General features: G+C 37.2%; 1 protein-coding gene across 2 annotated transcripts in view; it reads left to right on the top strand.

Moving 5' to 3' along the window:
- The window catches only part of LOC126369517 (poly(rC)-binding protein 3), a 196786-nt gene that overhangs the window by 36193 nt on the left and 140677 nt on the right, over window positions 1–19916 (top strand). The window contains exon 1 of one of the 2 annotated variants that reach the window (XM_050013988.1): window positions 15723–16017. The exons of the other annotated variant lie outside the window; for it this stretch is intronic. The gene's annotated coding sequence lies outside the window, so the exon portion shown is untranslated. Of the gene's footprint in view, window positions 1–15722; window positions 16018–19916 lie in introns of those variants that run through there. 2 annotated transcript variants of the gene reach the window in all.

The following is a 19916-nucleotide window of genomic DNA, read 5'->3' as shown; positions in this document are numbered from 1 at the left end:
TGAATTCTGAAAAAAAAACATTCAAAATCTTTGAAAGGAAATAGAAAAATGTTGTTATTTATAACACAAATTTCAGGATAGAAAGCTGCTTGACGTTACGCTAAACGACAATTAATTAATGTACTTACATACGCAGTATTCATGGCGTAGGTAAATCGACGAAAGACGCGATTGTGATTATTTTACTTCCTCATTACAAACAGATTGCAGCTCCGAGTCCCACTTTAGTATAACAGGATAACACTCAAACAATCGGGCTCGTGTTCTCTGTATTGTCGTCCGACGACAAAGGAGCGTATATTCTATTTTTCTTTTAAAGACTTGTTACAGAAATCTGTTAACAAGGAATAAGCAGGACCTTTTTATCCGGTCGAAGTATTAGGTTGCCGGGGGCGGTTGCGGCGGCAGATTGGCAGCTCCCAAATCCTTACAAATCCCGGTCCCAAGCCTCACGCCCGTGGAAAAAACACAATCGTATCAAAATATTGACTGGGAAAACAAGATACGTTACTTCGAAACACGGGCTGCTACCGCCTTCGCCTAATCCCTTACAGGTTAGCACGCCACGTTATATTCCAATTTAATTAGATACCTACTACATTCGCAAAGAATTGAGGAAGTAGATACAATTGCCAACAGATGTAAAGAGAATTTTATTACCGCCACATACTGGGTAGATCTGTATCTGCCACCCTGTAATAACATCATTCGATATCGTGTTTATCTAATATGAGATTTCGTTTTCAAGATTTATGTGGCATTGATGGGAACAACAAGCCTTGAATAACTCCCAAACACCACCTGCACGGCATTGATTGATTCTGTTCCAACAACCATATCTGTAACAACGATGAACATGCATCCATTTCCTGTCGACTCCCATCGGAAAACAATAGAATGCACTCGTCGTCGAAACTCGCAATGGGTATGGAAATGCAGAAACATAAAAATCTTTTCGACTTTATGACGTTTGTAACATTGTCATGTAGGTATTTTGTAGCTACAATAGAATGGGGAAACTCGTACGCTTGCGGCGATGTGCCTACACCGCCTGCGGAATATCCAAATATTTAAACGGGATTTTAACGGCTATGATCGGCATTGAAATCTGTTATTTTGAGAAAACAAAAATATGAAATAAAATTTAATTCCAAAGTCAGTGAAACGAGGACAGAGATTTTATGAGAGAGAGGTGAAGATGTTGCTGGCGCCGCGGCCATTTGGCGTGGGTTTACTGGTTGTTAATGTTTATGTTCGTAATTGTTATTGGATGTGAAGTGTTAAAAGCTGGTTGTCCGTTGTAATTGTGCATATGTGGCATTCCGGGCGACCGCTTGTTTAATTTTGCAAATGTTATTAGTACGCAGGCCCGGCGTGGCGCGGCGGCGGGGCCACCACAAGGGCGGCTAATTAAGCGACTAGCGAGCTTCAGAATTAACTGCTAATCCATTTTGATAGTAACCGATTGCTGCGCTCACTTGTGCCCATCTGTCGTCCGCCTCACTCCACAACTTGTTTATAGTTCTGTATTCATACTCTGCATGCTTACTATCCAGCAAACCTGCTTTCGTAATAATGTTTAAGCATTTATGACTCGGATATAAAGCGTTCGTATTTTATGGAATGGCTTTCTATTTGCAAGTGTGTTCTTTGATTTTCTATTCATTTCCTTGTTCACCTTGTATGTAAATGATAATATTACTTTTTTATGCTTAGTTATAAAGCGGCTATGTTTATGTTCGTCTCTTCTAACGGAGTAATTGTTTATTATCTTCAAAGTTTGGGACTGAATGTGTGAAGAGTGGGGTGTATTCTCGTGAGCGTCCTTAACAAGGTACCGGATTCCTTCCTATGGCAGCCCAGTAGTTCGCTTCTAGTTAGCAATGCAAAACAGAGTGAAATTACAAGTAGGTGCGAAATTAAAGTCTGTTTGGTGTAACCCTACTTGAACCGAACTCGGCAAGTTAGAGCGGTACCGGTGCTGGAATACTTGGGAATTAGTTTCTGCGAACAATCTCGTATTGTTCAACCATTCACAACAACTGTTTAGCAGAAGTAAGTGAATACAGACTGGGAAGTCAACTTTGGAGAGGTTTAGACTGTGTGCTTAGGGTAATCTAGGAACGAGCGTTATCACATCGCTTAAACTGCTATCGGCAGCGTGGGATGAAGTGAGACTAGCGGTGAATAAATTTTGTGCTGCCAGGCCTTTGTTGCTAATACATGAAGCTTATACCTCGGTATTGGATACCGGTTTCAAATACATTTTGCACCAAAACCATTTTAAGACATAATTTAAGTAAGTAAGTGGTTTATATTTAGTCATCTTGCGTTGGATGTACCTACCTACCACTTGGGAACTGTAGTCGTGAGCTTAAAAATGTTATGTTATAGAAATAAGTGTGGGTATACTACTTTATCTGTGCAGCACATAAACACATACCTGTAATTCGCTGTAAACATATATTGTTTGTTATCTCCTCTTCTTCGGTATATCAATGAGCGTTAGACGTGGTGAGCAAGCCGTCTAAATACTGAAAAATATTAGTTTTCATAATACAAATTCTAAGTTAACGTAGCTGAGGAGGAGTGAATGTTGTATATTATACGCCTTTTCCCTCGCCCTTCGGGGATACAGACGTATTGCAAAGTTATATTATGTAAACTCCAAGTTATAATTATATAAGCATTCAATACAAAACATACATACATACACATAAACAGCCTATATTCTATATACATCCCACTACTGGGCACAGGCCTCCCCTCAATCAACTGGAGGGGGCATGGAGTATACCACCACGCTGCTCCAATGCGGGTTGGTGGAGGCAATACAAAACCCTTTTTTTAATTTAATGAAAATGATAAAGTGATATTATTTTCAGCAGCTAACTATCCAAGTTGGGGGAATTCAATCAGTACAGCAAACATTTGGTTCACGTTCGAAAGATTTCCCGTTGAATGGAAGAAGCCAATCCGTTGCTAACTTACTTAAGATCATTCCTACTCATTCCATTCGTTTCAATGTGAACTTTTGATTAGTTCATAGGAATAAGAACACTTTTGACTCTAGTCACAAGGGAATTGATTAAAGAAGATTAAAGATATTTAACTCTTTCCAAGTTTCCAGTAAAGGAGGAGATATATGTATGTTGTTAGGTAAAAGAAATAATGATTAATTAATACGAAGTATTCGTCTTTGTGATGTACCTAAGAAATCTTTTGTTAGAGACCAATAAACTTACCTGGACTAGCTTGTTTTTTATGTTTATTTTTTCCGTACTTATTTTGTACAAATAAAGTATAACAGCCATTGTTGTGATTCGCTGAATTTGTTACTCCAAAACAATGGTCCTGATTCCTGCAGACACCTCCTGACTTTATTTGAAGTTTTATCTGTAATTTTCTTACCCTCCGACAAGGGAAGGGATGACAGCTGTTAATTTAAAAATGAATGAGTAAATGAAACAAAGCACGTCAAGCGGATTCCATATAAGCGAGATGCACGCTGATATGGAAACCGTTTGACGTGTGTTTCTAACTTATTTCTGTCAGGTTATTGGCCAACGTAAAGTTTTGAGATGGTTGTATCAACCGTGGTGTCAGGGTAACTATTAAGCCGTCAAATACCCTTGACATGACTCATGTAACGACTATTTACTTACATCAGTAAGTAGTAACCGGGACCAACGGCTTAACGTGCCTTCCGAAGCACGGATCATCTTATTTTCGGACAATCAGGTGATCAGCCTGTAGTGTCCTAACCAAACTAGGGATCACAAAGTAAGTTTTGGGATATTTTCCCACCGGGATTCGAACCCGGGACCTCCGGATCGTAAGCCTAACGCTCAACCAATGGACCACGTAGGCTGTTAGATATCCGTTAGAGAGTGATTATTATTAAATATTGATTGAATAGATAACGATCTATGTTCTCGTCAATAGAATTTTGTGGAATCTTAGCTTTTCCGTTTTCCGGCCAAGTAAAATAGGCTTGATAGTCACCCTTCCATTTTTCATTTGTAATCTACAAAGCATTCGAATGATTATTAATTCCATTTCGTTTCAGAGTAGAGTTCAAAGCGGTAGGTAAGAAATTTCTTATACGTAGAAGTTATAAATTCCTTTTTACCCGACTGCGTCGAAGCTATGTAAGTATGTATGAATGTGATGTATGTGTGTATGCACGTCTGTTCCAACCTGACTTCTAGACCATTTTGCAGAATTCAACAATTGATTGTCATCGCGCGTTGAATTGTTGACGTCACGGTAAATTCAACGTGGCGCCCTCTAGAGGACATAAAGTGAGGACAAAAAAAATCTTTGGTAGTGTGTGATATAAAAGAGCTTAATTTTCAGATATCAAAATATGTACATATTACTAGCTTTTGCTTGCGGGTTTTCTTGAAGCACAAAATGTATATTGGGTGGAGGTACGGAAGCCTCGGTGTGTGAGTCTCACTCGTCTTTGTCAGTTTTAAACTATCTGCGTGGGTACTCATTATCAATTTAAGAGCCACGCTCTTGTCGGTGTAGCATTTTCCATCCCAGTCTATCAAAGGCCATTTCCTTGACTTCCCTATAAGACACGACGTTAACCTTTTCTTTAATCTGTTCCATGTAAGCTCTTCTTGGTCTTCCCCTTCCTCTCTTTCCTTCTAGCCTAGAATTTGTTTTTAATAAATTCGTCGTGTCTTATTAGGTGTCCAATCATCTTGCCTCTTCTGTCCTCAATAATGCGTGGGTACTGTCTGTTTAGAATGCCTGTGAGCAAAATTACAAGATGGATAACTTGGTCCGCAATAAAAGAACCTACATCCAGTTGATCTATTGACTACCAGGTCCTCTCTCAAGTAAGTACAGACACAAACTAAATATATTGTGGCTACAAATACGATGTAGTGTTAAATAACGCCGCACTATTTATACGCGTTTGTGGCAGTGACAAATTTACTCTTCGTTAGTATATTTGTCGGCAACTAAATTGACTCTTGTCACTTTGTACAAACCTATCGACTATTACTGTCATATGTTTGTACTGTATCTGTACTTGCATGATACATTGTGAGCTTACATCACTAACGCCATTTGGCCTCACAGATTTGACAAAGGATGAGACGTCTATTTCTCGAATGTCTACATACCAGCTGCCAATAGACCGATACGACGAACTTTCGATAGTCTAATTCATAACTATTATTACTGGAGTTTAGAATAGAATAGAATACCACCTAAGTATTGAATCTAATTAATAGACTTACAATAAACCATAAGATACAGGGTGTTAGGCATCGTAACGAATACTAAGCGGGATGATTCAGACCATGATTCTGAGTTGATATCAAGTGGAATTTCCTGTCAGAAAATATGAAAATATTCGTTTTTTTTTTATTATTATCAGTTCCATACTTTAGCGAGGGAAAAATTCCACTTGATATCAACTGATAATCACGGTCTGATCATCATCCCTCAAACGGGATGTTTTCGTTACGGTGCCACTACTACTGTATAAATATAAGTATTCTGAACACCTGTACGTACTCCTGACATAAACATGTTTAAACCGCAAACGGATTTTATGTAGCTAAGTAGATTAATTCCCATAAACTAGTGACCAGGTATAAATTATATTCGTTAAATAGCTTAGCTCTATACAAACTCTAGTAAATGTTACCAACTGGAAGCACTTACAAGTGCAATGAAACATATCTATTATTCTTCTTCAATCACGTGCGTCGTCAACCCTGGTATTAGAATTACTATGGCGCTGCCAAAGGTCCCTGACATGGCTCTTATTATTATATCATAAATGGTAGAAACTAAGTAGAAATTCGGTCGCGTCTGGAATACCGCAAACCAGTAGCCAGATTCCTTTTGCTTTGTTAAATACCAGTTTCCATAAGATGAGTTGCTACACGTAGAGGCCCGAATACAAAGATAAGGACAGACATGCAAATGTTACATTATTTAAGTATAGTATTTTGGATAATGTAAAGAAACATTGTGAACTACTAGTAAGTAATTGTTTTCCTCGTGTAGAACTAGACTTACTACGGAGCTTTTCTGTCAGTTCTCCAACAAGCGATTCGTTTCTTCATTTAATTGAATTTGTGGAATCTTTTGCAGGTGTTTAGCATCTCTTTGTCTTACAATTTATAGACCTTTGTAAGGTCACAGCGACAAGCTATTGTAAATAGCAATTTGTTTTCCAAATTCAAGTTTTTAATCATATTGTAACTGTTAAACAGGTTTCGCGTACGATATTCCGGTACAATATTTATCTTTACAACGAGTGGTTAATTAATTTTTTTACCTCATTTGTTGGGTTGAATATTTCACCAATATTTAAATAATGAACATTATTTGCATTTATGACTGATGCCAGTGCAGCCTGCACCTACAGCGTAGGTGCTTACTGCGATTGTGGCAAAATATTATTAAGCCAATGTCAGCCATTTTAATATTAGTGATTCTGTTTGTTTTGATCTCATCCAAAATTGATCAAGCGGTAAACCACGCTTTAATTATATTATTTTACCCTTCCAGTGTCTTTTTGGAACAATAAATATAAACTATTCTCTGCTGTAAATGTCCGATCGACAAATATTATTTAAATGGTTGTTTTCAGACTACATCAACGATGCGGTCCAAGATAAATATGCTAAAATCATAAAAGGAAGCATAGACCTAAGTTACTAAAAAACCTATCTATGAGATAGCGACGCTCTTAACCATCTCATAGAATGGAATGGTCGTTTAAAGCGTCCAAAACCTAAATATTTTTCAGTCAAATAATAATTTCAAACTAATCCTGGATTAAGTTTGTTTGGTGCCCGGTTTTGAAACATTCATAGCGGGGGCGAAACATAAGTTGTGATTCATTCATTTCATGTATGCTTTGAAACTTGGCTTGACGCGTTGGCTTCTCACAAACTTGGGCGCTGCAACTTGAATTATATGTTGTTTGGTCACTTACTTGACACCTCAAACTGTAATCATAAACTCAAACATGTCTGTCAGAGAGTCATAAGTACACGACATCTACTATGCTTCTCTCGGATTTCCTCTGCCGATACGAATGCCGATAAAAATGTATTCACAATTGAAAAATAATAATGGTGAAATCTAATAATTTATAATAATCAAGATAATGTTTGAAGCTAAAACCTCTAAACAACAGAGCAGTAAATTAAAGTAGGTAGTTAGATACCTACTCTAATTAACCTCCGGCTGATAAAATATAATCTGAATCCTATATTTAGTGGGTTTTTATTTTTCTTACCAACCATTATAGTGCAACTTCCTAACCATAACTCTTGTTTATGAGCTCTTATTATTTTTATTAAACATAAAAGCCAAATTCGATATACATACATGTCAGTTACTTTATATCTTCTTGGGCATTATCCTTTGGTTATCCCAAACAAATATGAAAGTAACGGATTATGATCACATTTTCTTTTGTTACGCCCCTTCATCGCTTTATCTGTAGGCGGGTGAGTAGCTTTGGTAAGGGAAAAAGGTTTTTTCACATACATTTTTAACTGAGTGGGACCACATACACAGACGGGATCAGGAAGTCTCACTCGTGTCGCCGTGACACGCTGTCCCTGCATATTTAATGTGTTTGATTGTTTCATTTTGTTTATTTTTGTACAATTTGCGTAAATGTTGCACTGTACGGTATTTCTGAGCATATTAGATTGAGCCTGCATGAAATATTTCCACACATAATCCAAGTTCAATAAAATGTCGACACAGGTCAGTCAACAAAAAAAAAACGGTCATGCATAGTATTCCATAGTTCAAAGGACAGAAGTAGAATTTGCGAATCGAATTCGAAACGAGAAACGTGATGCCGCTTTTGCAACACGTTTTATCAAAACAACAGCAGAAATATTTTACAGCGGTTTTACAAAACTATGCGGCGTGCCTAATACTTGCTACGATATTTAATATAGCAGATAGACAAAATCGCGTAGATACCATCGCGCTCGCCGCTCACAATACTGCTTACTTTATCCCCGCATTTTTGACGTAACACTCATTGCGGGATCACAATAAAATTGCGACGGAATAGAAAATACGCCTTGTTTTTCGCAACAAGGGTCGTGCCCATTAACTTCCTTACAAATTACTCCGTTGAAAATGACGGCCTCATTAAAGACTTAGCGTAAGATTACGTATTGTTGTATCTTCGTCTGGGAAATTTCAACTGACACGGTGTCCGAAGTTTGTAACATGAAATGCGGTTTGAAGGGACCGAAGGGGCGAAAAGTAAATGTTCATCATAATGGCGATGTTTTGTTTAATGCGGAGGAAAAAGTTCAGATGTTTTTGTTAACATTAAATACCGACTTATAAAAAGTAAAAATGGCTTTATCAATGAGGGTTACGTAACAGGGCCATACTTTATCTCCTCTCGTCATGCCAATTCATCGTACTCTACAATCTATCTACAATGTACCTATAAGTAATGTCCTCGATGACCTCATACCCTCATCAGTTCATAACATGGTTGAGTATATCTGGTTATAAAACCATAGCCGTCACATAGTAGGTGGTTGGTGTATAAATTGATCCGTGTTGCGCGTGCGGTCTGCGGTCGCGGCCGCAGGCGGGCAGGAATCCGACCCGGACTATACGCGTCCACCTCGTCACCCAAGAAGTATTGTATTCCATTCCCTTATCCAAGGTGTAAAAAAGCGATACCATAATATAATGAACCTTCTTTCTACATAAGTTAAAATCCAGGTGTGTTTATGTTAGTTAAGTTGCTTCGTAGTAGGGTTTGTCTACCCTATTAAAGTTAAAAATAGACCAAAATTATAGGCTATCAAATATTAAGCATTATATAAAATCACAATCACTAATACAAAACACATGAAAGTCGATTTTTGTTTTTATTAATGTTAAATATGATGATGACGTCATCAGTTGAATCGGCGTGTAATGTCACTGGATGATATTGGAACTTTTCATATGAGTAAGTGAAATTAGTGAATATAATTCCATATTTTATAGGTAATAAATACGTACACAAATGTTGTTGCTGCTGTCTATAAAAAAATAACAATAAATTGAGGACAGTAATACAAGGTATTACTTCACAAAAATATAATCCAATATCTTGGTTTCTCTACATTATTTACAATCCAAGTACATTGTTTTAAGTTTACGCGTTACACGCGCGTTTTTGTGTTTTAATTATTAACAATCCAAATGTCACATTAAAATTACATTTAGAATGTAATGAAATAAATTTAAGCGACGTAATTAAATAAAAAGAAACGGACGTGGTGTGATGTGACCATATAAGGGTTCCTTGTTTTATTTAAGGTACAGAACCCTAAAAAAACCGAGCTTATGATTGATGTTCCAAATAAAAGTCTATTTGGAATACCAAAAGCCTGTCCAAATATGTATTACGAAATTCATATTACGGTGATCTCGTTTATTAACAGTCTGTGTAAATTGAAATATTCATGTAATACCAGGAACACAGAAGGTATAGAGTTGTTCCTGTGCAAATAAATAGAAAAGGGGTTGTTTTGTATGAATCAGAGTCGCTTTGGTACGTCGGGCGAGCAGCGGATCAGTTTACAAATAAAACATTCTTTGTCGATCCGTTTACTTTGCTATAGACCTCTCGTTGCCAGGATTCGATACCTGCGAAGATTATTTGAGCTCTATCCCGAACTAGAGAACCTTATTTATCAGAAAACGACTGTAGAGTTACGCAGCTTTTAGTCTTCCTCTGCGCTTATTGCTGCTGCATTAATAATGAGGAGTGATTAGTTCTCGTCTAATTTAGAACTTGGCAAATACTCATGAGAGTTCGTTGGTTCGTAGGTATCCACAAGTTAATAATATTACTCATATTTCTGCTCTTTGTCATTAATATTTATTTGGAACTTTAAGTACTTACTAAGTATATTATATTCTTTTTCGTTGGATGGTAAGTATAAGTGCTTTTTACCTACTTAGTTTCCAGTTTCAGTAATATAATTGATTTTTAAGAAATTTCGTGGAACCAAAAATAACAATAATTTTCCGTACAATATTTTCGAAGAAATTTTTATTGTATTTTCAAAATGTACCTAGGTATTAATGAGAGTCGATGGCAGGCCGGCTAATGGCGATATGCTCACATAAAGCTTTACCATTCCCTGTATTCCATTTACTGTTTTAGTTGTTTTTCCCAACGCCCAAGCTAAGTGCAATTTATATTAATGCCATCATATTTTCGCGTTGGTTACCCACATTTTCATATTAACCGTGGTCCGAGTTCCATGATAATGTGAGGGTCCCACCTTCGTCATTTGTTTGCGGCATTATTAAATTTACACGGGTAACGAGATTTGCCGTTGTATTAATTTGCTAATAAGTATTAAGGCCCCGAATTAAGAGGGAAAGTATTTGCAAATTGTGGTTCAAAGGGTTGAATAAAATTATAAAGTGCTTAAGTAGCTTCATGTAAGTGAAGGATCATTATTCACCGATATACTCGCAGGTACACTATAAGTATTTACCAATCTGCTCTCTTTTGGAGCAAAAGAATACGGATAAGGATTTAAAAATAATAATGAACGAACATTTTTTGTAACGTACCTACCTATTATTATTCTGTTTCACTTTTCATCATTCTCTAATTTCAAAGCAATTATAACCTCCCTGGTTTTAAATTAAAATTGCGAATGACTTCCGTGGTCCACTGGTTGAGCGTTGGGGTCACGATGCGGTGGTCCCGGGTTCGAATCCCAGTGGGGATATACCACAAAAAATACTAGTTTGGTTAGCACAATATAGGCTGATTACCTGATTGTCTGAAAGTAAGATGATCCGTGCTTCGAAAGGCACGTTAGAAATAGAAAATAGAAATACTCTTTATTTGCTTTTGAAAAGGGTACATAAGGGCGTAGGGTAAGGGTACAAGCCGTTGGTCCCGGTTACTACTTACTAATATAAGGACGTAGCCGTAGTCGTTACATGAGTCATGTCATGCCGCCTTTGGTGGCTCAATAGTAACCCTGACACCAGGGTTGATAAGGTTGGTAATCCATTTCACAACACACAGGATACAAGAAGAATGAAAATTTAGCTTTCTACCTTAATTGAAAAACTGTTTGGTAAGATCGGTACCAGAACGTTAGGTAGCCAAGGTTCCTAACCAGCTACATAGGCACTAGTTTTAGATGATATAAACAGAATTTCACAGAATATTTTTTAATTCTGTGAACATTACTCTGTTAGGTAGCACTTGTGTAGATTCGTGAACACCTACATCAGTATTCGAGAAAGAAAAAGCAATTTCATTTCTCATTCTTGTCTTGAAGAATGCGTTTAGAAGTTGCGAGTTGCGAATGGAGAAGAGATTCGTTATTAACGTTATGAAAGTGGGCAAGTTACGCTGGAGCATTCATCGAGCGTTTATTGAAAGCCAGTGAAAGCTTTGAAAAGGCTTGCGGAATCTACGCCTGGGTATGAGGTATTTCCCAGCTAGAATATCACGTATTATATTATAAAGTTTCGTTGTTTGAGACCGGCTTGTAATCGCGTTCCACAAATTTCAAAGGTTTGATAACGTCTATAGGAAATGACTAACGAAGACCTTGTTTTGCAAAAATGTTCGTTCCAGTTTTTAATTAAAATTTTCCTTTATACGTTCGTATGACAAAATACCTCTTATCCCCATAAATGAGAAGCGCTCCGAGTGAAAAATGGATACAGTTTTTTTCTTTGTATCGGACGAGAAGTTACCGGTCATGAGGCGCGAAATATTTTTCTAAGCGGGTTTGTCTCGAGTCCCGGCGCGAGAGGCGCGCGCGTGCTAACATTCTTTCCTGACCGGGTCGCTTGCAGCAATGTGTCTGCCTCATTTTATAGCTCTATTTTAACGCTTCTAAATTAATTTCCAATTTAATTTATTACACGCCCAAATAAATTCATCGATTTTATATTTTATTTCATCGTTAAATACTCTTTCTGGGATGAACTGTAATAAGATTCGCATTTCATAAAAGATTAGAAAATCGGAAACCTTTGGAAGCCTTTTATGTGAAGTATTAAGGGGTCGACATCAAACAAACAATATCGCTATTTCGAGGAATCGTAATGTAAGCAATTACTTGCTTCGCCCCCAGTAGGTAGTATAGGGTCGGTAACATTCGTACATAACATTACGTTTCTTTTTATTTGGCTGGTTCTTGCGATTTATTTCAATAAACGATTTTACTCTGGAAAAATAATTATAGCGGAAATATACTGTATAGGTTAGGTACGTGCCTACGTAGATACATTTGGGTTAATGTAAGTATCAAGAAACTGTTACTAGAAGTATAATATTTATATCATTTTACAGGACTGTACGTTTATTACTTACAAGTACACAAGGATATTTATAGCGGTATGGAAATAAATAGTTTAATAACATGGCTTGTGTGTTGATGTATTTATAGACCTCCCTTACCAGCTGTGGAAACGACTAATGTTTTGTTATCAAATTGTTATTATGTACTTTGACACTAATTACGGGTTACGGACTGTCGTTTTTACAATATGGTAGAAGTATAAGTATAATTATGCTTATTATTTATTAGAATCGGTGAATCAATCATCGATCCGAGACCCATTATGCTTCAAATGGTACTTCAAAAATTGAGGTAAGGCGATGATTGCATCAACTCTATATTATGGACTGGCATCTGCCACATCTATACTATGGACTTGTCGAGGCCCGCTTACCTAACCTGAAGATGTGACAGGTCTAGTTTTTTACAGTAGCGACTGCCTGTCTGACTTTCCAACCCGCGAAGGGAAAACCAGCCCAATACAGTTTAGGTCACATACCTCCGAAAATGCATTTCTCGGGAATGTGGGTTTCCTCACGATTTTCCCTTCACCGCTTAACACGTGATTATCATTTGTGATCCAAACATGAATTCGAAAACATATTCGACAATCATTGGTTTAGGCCTGTGCTGGATTCTAACTTGCGACCCCAAAGTGAGAGACGGTGCAACTCGACGCTACCACGGCGCCATTTCCGACCTATACCTAGTGACAGGTTCTCAACTCAAACATCATATATCTACATACCTGACACGATACTTAACCATTTATTTACATCCCACAGCTCACCTGAAAATGAACCCTCTACAAAAAATCTATTTCAACAAGAGACATTAACATTCGCCTTCATTCTCGATGCAACACCCATCTTCTATGCATTAGTTAATTACGGCTACCACTTAGCAATTTCCTGCCCTAGGTAATGCGAGTAAGAAATGTTAATTTGTATGTGCAATAAAACTGCGGGGTTGTTAAGAGATTTAGCCACATTTTCGTGGGCCGGGCACATTATCCGGGTTGGAACCACGTCACGTAGCTACCAGACCATTAGTGGCAAACTGCGGCGCCGCCAACGTGCTTATTTAGTGCTACTCTAAACTGAAACAACGTCCGAGAGAAAATATTGTTCGCGGATGTGAGCAGAGCACTGTGAGTACGGTTCAACGCTCTTTTTTTAAATTAGGTTCTAACATTATGTGGGATACCGTCTACATCATGTACTTCTTAGGGATTCGAGGGCATGTCAGATTTTATAACCCTAGTATTCTGCCACCTAGACCGTTCGGACACCATTTTCAGCATCAGCTTCTCCTGCGTATTTGTAATTTAGTACTTAAACGAAGAGCATGAAGAGCTTGCGGCAATAACAGATCTTATGATCTAATGATATGATATTACCTATCTTCTATTATATTATGTTCAATTATTAAACGAACAAGCTTATGTTTCTATCCATAAAACTTACATTTCATGATTCTTATATATAGACAAATCATCTCGTCTACTCATTTTTATACTGACTTAATTAAGAAATCTTTATTGACGCTATAAATTGTATTTCAAGTTGGTACTTACGTTTTACAGTTACGACGACGTTTACAAAACCAATACTTTATATTTTTGTTCTAAATATGTAAGAGATACCTTCCGTATCATGTGTGAAACATTTTTACATTAAATACTGTTCTGTTCTGTTCTGTTGGTATTTGTCTTTTATTAAGGACAGAAGAGGCAAGATGATTGGACACCTAATTGGTGATAAGACACGACGAATTTATTAAAAACATCATAGAAGGAAAGAGAGGAAGAGGAAGACCAAGAAGAGCTTACATGGAACAGATTAAAAAAAAGGTTAACGTCGTGTCTTATAGGGAAGGCAAGGAATTGGCCTTTGATAGACTGGAATGGAAAATGCTACACCGACAAGAGCGTGGCTCTTAAATTGATGATGATGACTGTTCTAGATAAGTACTTATCTATTTTATACTTTTTCAACTCTCATTTGCCCCACAATCATTTGCCCCCAAAACCACAAATGCTTACAGAACAAAAAGAATACAATAGAAATCGTTTACTATAAAATGACGCCACACACAAAGACAAGAATATAACATCACTTCTTCAACCCTGGTATCAGGGTTACTATTGAGTCGCCAAAGGCCCCTGACATGGCCAACTTATTTACATCAGTAAGTAGTAACCGGGACCAACGGCTTAACGTGCCTTCTGCAGCACGGATCATCTTACTTTCCGACAATCCGGTGAACAGCCTGTAATGTCCTAGGGACCACAAAGTAATTTTTGTGATATGTCCCCACCGGGAATCGAACTCAGGACCCTGGAATAACATTACTTAAAATTTTACACAAAACAATGACAAGAAGCATAGAGGATGTTCTTATCGAATAACCATGCTCGTCAATCAACGTATAGCTAAATTATGGAATAAGCGAGCATATAACTGCGTCTACTAGTACAAGTCAAAATTGAATCAAGTTATTGAGTGCTGCGACGTATGTCGTGCCGCGACAAGGATATAATCATGTTACGGGAAGGCTGGAAGCGACCGCCTAAGCCTGAAGTCGTATGATATGACGTTACCAAGCGTGGGTTGATGTACGGGCTTCGTAAATTATTTTAACGTGTGATTTAGACTCTATCCACATTTAGGTTAACATCATAGAAGTTTATATTAAGTAAATATTGTGAGAACGTTCTTCCATTTCTAAAAAAAATAACATTAAAAATACACCTTTTCGATTTGAGAGAATAGGCATGGATCATACTCCACCAGATTGCTCCACTTCGGCCGGAAATTCAGAAATGGCAGTAGTACCCGGCCTATTATTATGTCCAATAGCTAAATTATTTCGAAACGATGATAATGAAAAAGAAAAGTTTCTCTATACAACTTGTATATTATTATTGTTACTTTGTTTTCAACAGAGGCACTCAGGCACGTTTCCGAGAAAACTATGAAATCAGTCATCAACGTAGGTATATTTGTTAAGATATTGTTGTCATAGCGATACTTAGACTTATGCTCGAGTAGAAAGAATCACAAAAGACGCGATGCAGATATATTTAGTATTGGTGTCATGGCTTAAAATACCGGGAGATTTTTTATCACTTAAAAAACTAGACTACGAGTATCATTAACTGATTCCATTTCAGTAAAAAATTGCAAAGTAAATTTCCAACTTTAGGTATTTTCGCCAAGCAAAATAATAGAAACTGTAGTCACCGTTTTTCTAATTCGCGGTCGTCGGTTATTATCAGAGGACAAAGAAGCCGCGCGCGCGCGGTCGCTGACTGCGTCACGGCTTCAGTCGCTCGCGCACCTTTGTAGTGAGAACATGCGCGCGAACGCCATTTGGCCAAGTGGCGCCCGCGACTCGCGCGCTTTTGTTTTATCTGCTTGTGTAGTGACTAATGAATGAATACGTATACTTATGTATTCCTACCGGGAATACTATGAAATTTTTAACAAAGTAATTTTTGTGATTATATCCTCAACACCTGACTTTGAACCCGTGACCGATTCAAGTGTTCCATTTTGTAAAGTGTCCAAAAAGTCACCCGGTATTACCTTATAGTCGCCTTCAATGATAAGCAGATTTTTCATCCCTAGCCATTAGGAATATAGGAATATAATAAATAAAGATAGTAAGTATAGCATCCAGCGTTTTATGTCCTCGACTCGAGCCTAGATAATCCAGTTAGTGGAGGTTGGTTTGCAGGACCGAGGGTTTCATTACACACTCGAGCATACTCGTGACGTCTCCTCCATCCTATTTAAATGTGAAAGGTCGACTGACGTGACAGCGTGAACGTAAGCCAGTTATGCGAATGTTCCAACAACACAATTAGTCTGACGCCAGTCAGAACGAAATTCGGCTGAAAAAACCATAACAAATGTCTTCATTTTCAGCCCTGATAAATCATACCTTATATTTCCCCGTATTATCATCACACGATGGAAAAGTCGTCGGTAAATTGGTGCAATTTCGATGTGTAGGCAGCTGTTTTCCTGTTTTCGAACTGGATTCGATGATTAAGTTCTTTCTGAGTAGATATAGGTAAGTATTGGAATTGCTACGATAATATATACTTTCTTTGGTGTTAGCTAGCTACTTCAGTTTTCATGCTGCTAATTCGCGGAGACATAAAGTACGACCCACATCTCTGTTTTGACGAAGGTAAACATTTTCGCTTTAACCGAAGATTAATTTCTGTACATAATGAAAGTGTGAATGTGTAGAGATGAATGAGGGTACAAAACAAAACGCCATGTGCCGGTTGTTCAACATAATTTTCGAAAATGCGATTTCAAATAAGTAATTGAATTTTATAATTCTGTTGAAATCTATTTCTTACCCCCTTACATCTTATTTCACTCACGATTTTACCTGTATACTCGAAATGTTGGGAACCATCCTGAATATACAGCATAATTGGCAAGTGAAACCAATCAACATCCCGACCAAAACCGCTAATTTTGGTTCGGTAATTTAATTTAATGAGTTTTTCGAGTATCGGCTGCTAAGTACCGCGCCGCAACACATTATCACACTTTTCCCTAATATCAGAGGGTGTAGGGACCCGTCTAGTTCCCATCCGTTACCTAGATAGAATAATGTAGTCCTTTTCTCATTTACTATTATTTCTGTAGCTTCATGTTATTTGTGCCAGAAGAGATAAAATAATAATGTATTTACTTTAAATTATTTACCATATAAAGAGTACACACAGCCACATCTCGCAGGTACGTTTTTATTTTGAAAATAATTCAAATTTTAATTTATTTGGGAAACAAACAGTTGTGTTTTTTAACAAATTTAAATAAGAACATATAATTAGCTTAACAACAAAACAGTTTCCACAGATTCATACAACTTCTATGGATTTATACAAATTGTAATAATTATGAAAAACTAAACGGAGTTATTTTAAAGTTTATTCGTAAGTATCGTAAAAAGACTATTCCAAAAGTCTTTAATAATTATATAATCAATAATAATATTATAGCGGATTTAGACCTATACGGCATGCTAATGAAGATTAGTTTATCTAGGACAAAAATAATAATTTGGATCACCGAATGGTATGGCTACACTTAAGCCATCTATTGTAGCCGAAACGTACGTTTCACAGGTATTTATTTATGTACATAACGAGGGCCCCAACACCCTTAAGGGAAAATCCTGTTTGTGTAGCGCTTCAAAGTCCCAATCACGGGTTCATTAGATCAAAATCATTCATTTAAATTGAAACAGGTGATCTTCACATAAATGTTGATTTTCAGCGTTGTTACGAGCGATCCCATGAATTCCCAATTTGACGCTAATAACAGAACTTTATCACCGACATTACATTGTGAGTGGTTTTAATAATTAAATTGTGGAACAGTGACGCGGAAGGACAATCGCGGTCACAAAACGTTGGCCGTCAAATTTAAGAATGTTAAAAAGTAAATTAGTAACCTAAGTAGGAAGTTATTTTAGAATCGAATAGAATATATTTACTGACTTGAAACATGGTAATCAATGAGTTTACATAAATTCAAGTTTCCAGGATAGTCTATCTATAAATGAAGGCGTGCAAATGTTACAATTTACATATACATGGTAATATTTTATCAATTTACGTAATTGTAAACAGTAAGGATACTTTATACATTAAATAACCCGATTGCAACACAGTTTTACACAGGTATTTAAACAGAGTAGGTACAGATAAGGAAAAATATCAGATGCACTCTTATGTGATATTCAGCGTAAATGAAAATATACTTAATAGTCAAGTTGACTCTTTACTCAACAAAATAATACCCTTAGCTTTTATTTTTTCAATTTATACGCTGCAGTAACGACGGAGACAATACTTAGTTAGGTACGTACCAGCAACTGAGCGTACGGTCACCAGCATCAATATGCATACATTTTGGTACCATGTCACATGTTTTTTTTTTTGAGAAATTGCACTGTAAGTCTCACTAAATGTCAAATATGTTAGTGTGACAGAGTCCTACAGAGGGTACATTATATTGCTCCTGACTGTACATACCACAGACAGGTAGACAAAGTCGGTACCTTGGGTTTGGCAAAAACTTGCTTATAGTCTTCTTCTATCGTGTGGGTTGTGACGTGGATTACCAACCTCATCAACCCTGGTGTCAGGGTTATTATTGAGCCGCCAAAGGCCCCTGACATGGCTCATGTACCGACTACTTACTTACATCAGTAATTAGTAACCGGGACCAACGGCTTAACAAGCCAACTCTTAAAAATGGAACAGTGACTAGGGAATTGTAGATCTACAATGCCAATGTTTCAACAACAACTTTATTGACAGATTTAGATCCAGATACGTTACACATGACTCAGAAATAACAATAACCTCAGACATTTGCGAGGGACCCGTAAATCCCTTCTAAGCTGCCTCGAATTCTAAGGCATGCGAATCAAAGCATAATCTATTGATGTAGGTAAAGCGGGACAGATTCATATATCCCCAAAACATGTTTCCGTTTAAATGCAATAATGTCAATATTGTTAGGGAAAATTAAACTTTCTAAGGCATTGACGAGGCGTTAGATGGAGCGAGCTCGCCCAGAAGGTGCCTGTTCAGTTTGGCCTTGAAAGCACCCGGGTTATATGCATTCGAAAATACAGAAGACGGCAGAAAATTTCCGTCTACTTCTGTGATGTTCAATGTTTAATAAACGAGGAAACATGAAAAGGATCACACGCACACAAAATTACTTTTAAAGGTACTACAAACATCTATAAAGCAACACAGAACATATTCTTGGCAGTAAAAACCTACAGCTATGACATTAGTTCAATTGACTTAAAACTTTTTCAAGTCAACAATTCATTTCTTCAGGCAAACAGTCAAGGGCGAAAGTAACCCGACTCCAATGCCGATAGCATATTAGCTGCCTCGATTCGAAACTAGGAAATAAATAAACATTTACCGAACTACCGCTGGCAAAATTTAACTCCATTAGCAGGGCAGCATCGACGACCTAAATTAGAGTTTGTCCCAACCATGTCGGTTCGTGCATACGTATTTACATACACGTTCAAACTTGTACTGTCCGTAATACAAATTTACGACTTATTACTGTTGGGAATTGAACATTGTCATCTGACCGAAGTGTTATCCTGACCTATATGGCCCTCTATAGGTGAGGATCGTTGTCGTAATGCAAGGAAATCGATTTGTTACAAAGTACAAACATATAATTTCAAAACGCCTCTAGACGAAATAAGGTATAAGCACTTAATTATTTTTGTTTTTAATATAATGTGCACATCCTATCGAAATAATATGGATGTATTTGAGTATGTACTTACACGAAATGATTCGTTGGAAAATTATTCATATCATTATTTGAGCTTATAAATTCTGTTACAATGTTATTAATATTCAATTATTCTGTGATATGATTCCGTTCGTATGGTTGAGCATGGAAGATAGACGGCAATCCAAGGCAATATGATTTTACCATTCCGAGACTTGCATCCACAGAGCTTTGTATTCGACTGGCAGCTTTGTAA

The sequence above is a fragment of the Pectinophora gossypiella genome, chromosome 9 (assembly GCF_024362695.1).
Source record: "Pectinophora gossypiella chromosome 9, ilPecGoss1.1, whole genome shotgun sequence".
Classification (NCBI taxonomy): domain Eukaryota; kingdom Metazoa; phylum Arthropoda; class Insecta; order Lepidoptera; family Gelechiidae; genus Pectinophora; species Pectinophora gossypiella.
Note: the sequence above shows the minus strand (reverse complement) of the source record. Positions and strands in the feature narration are given on the sequence as shown.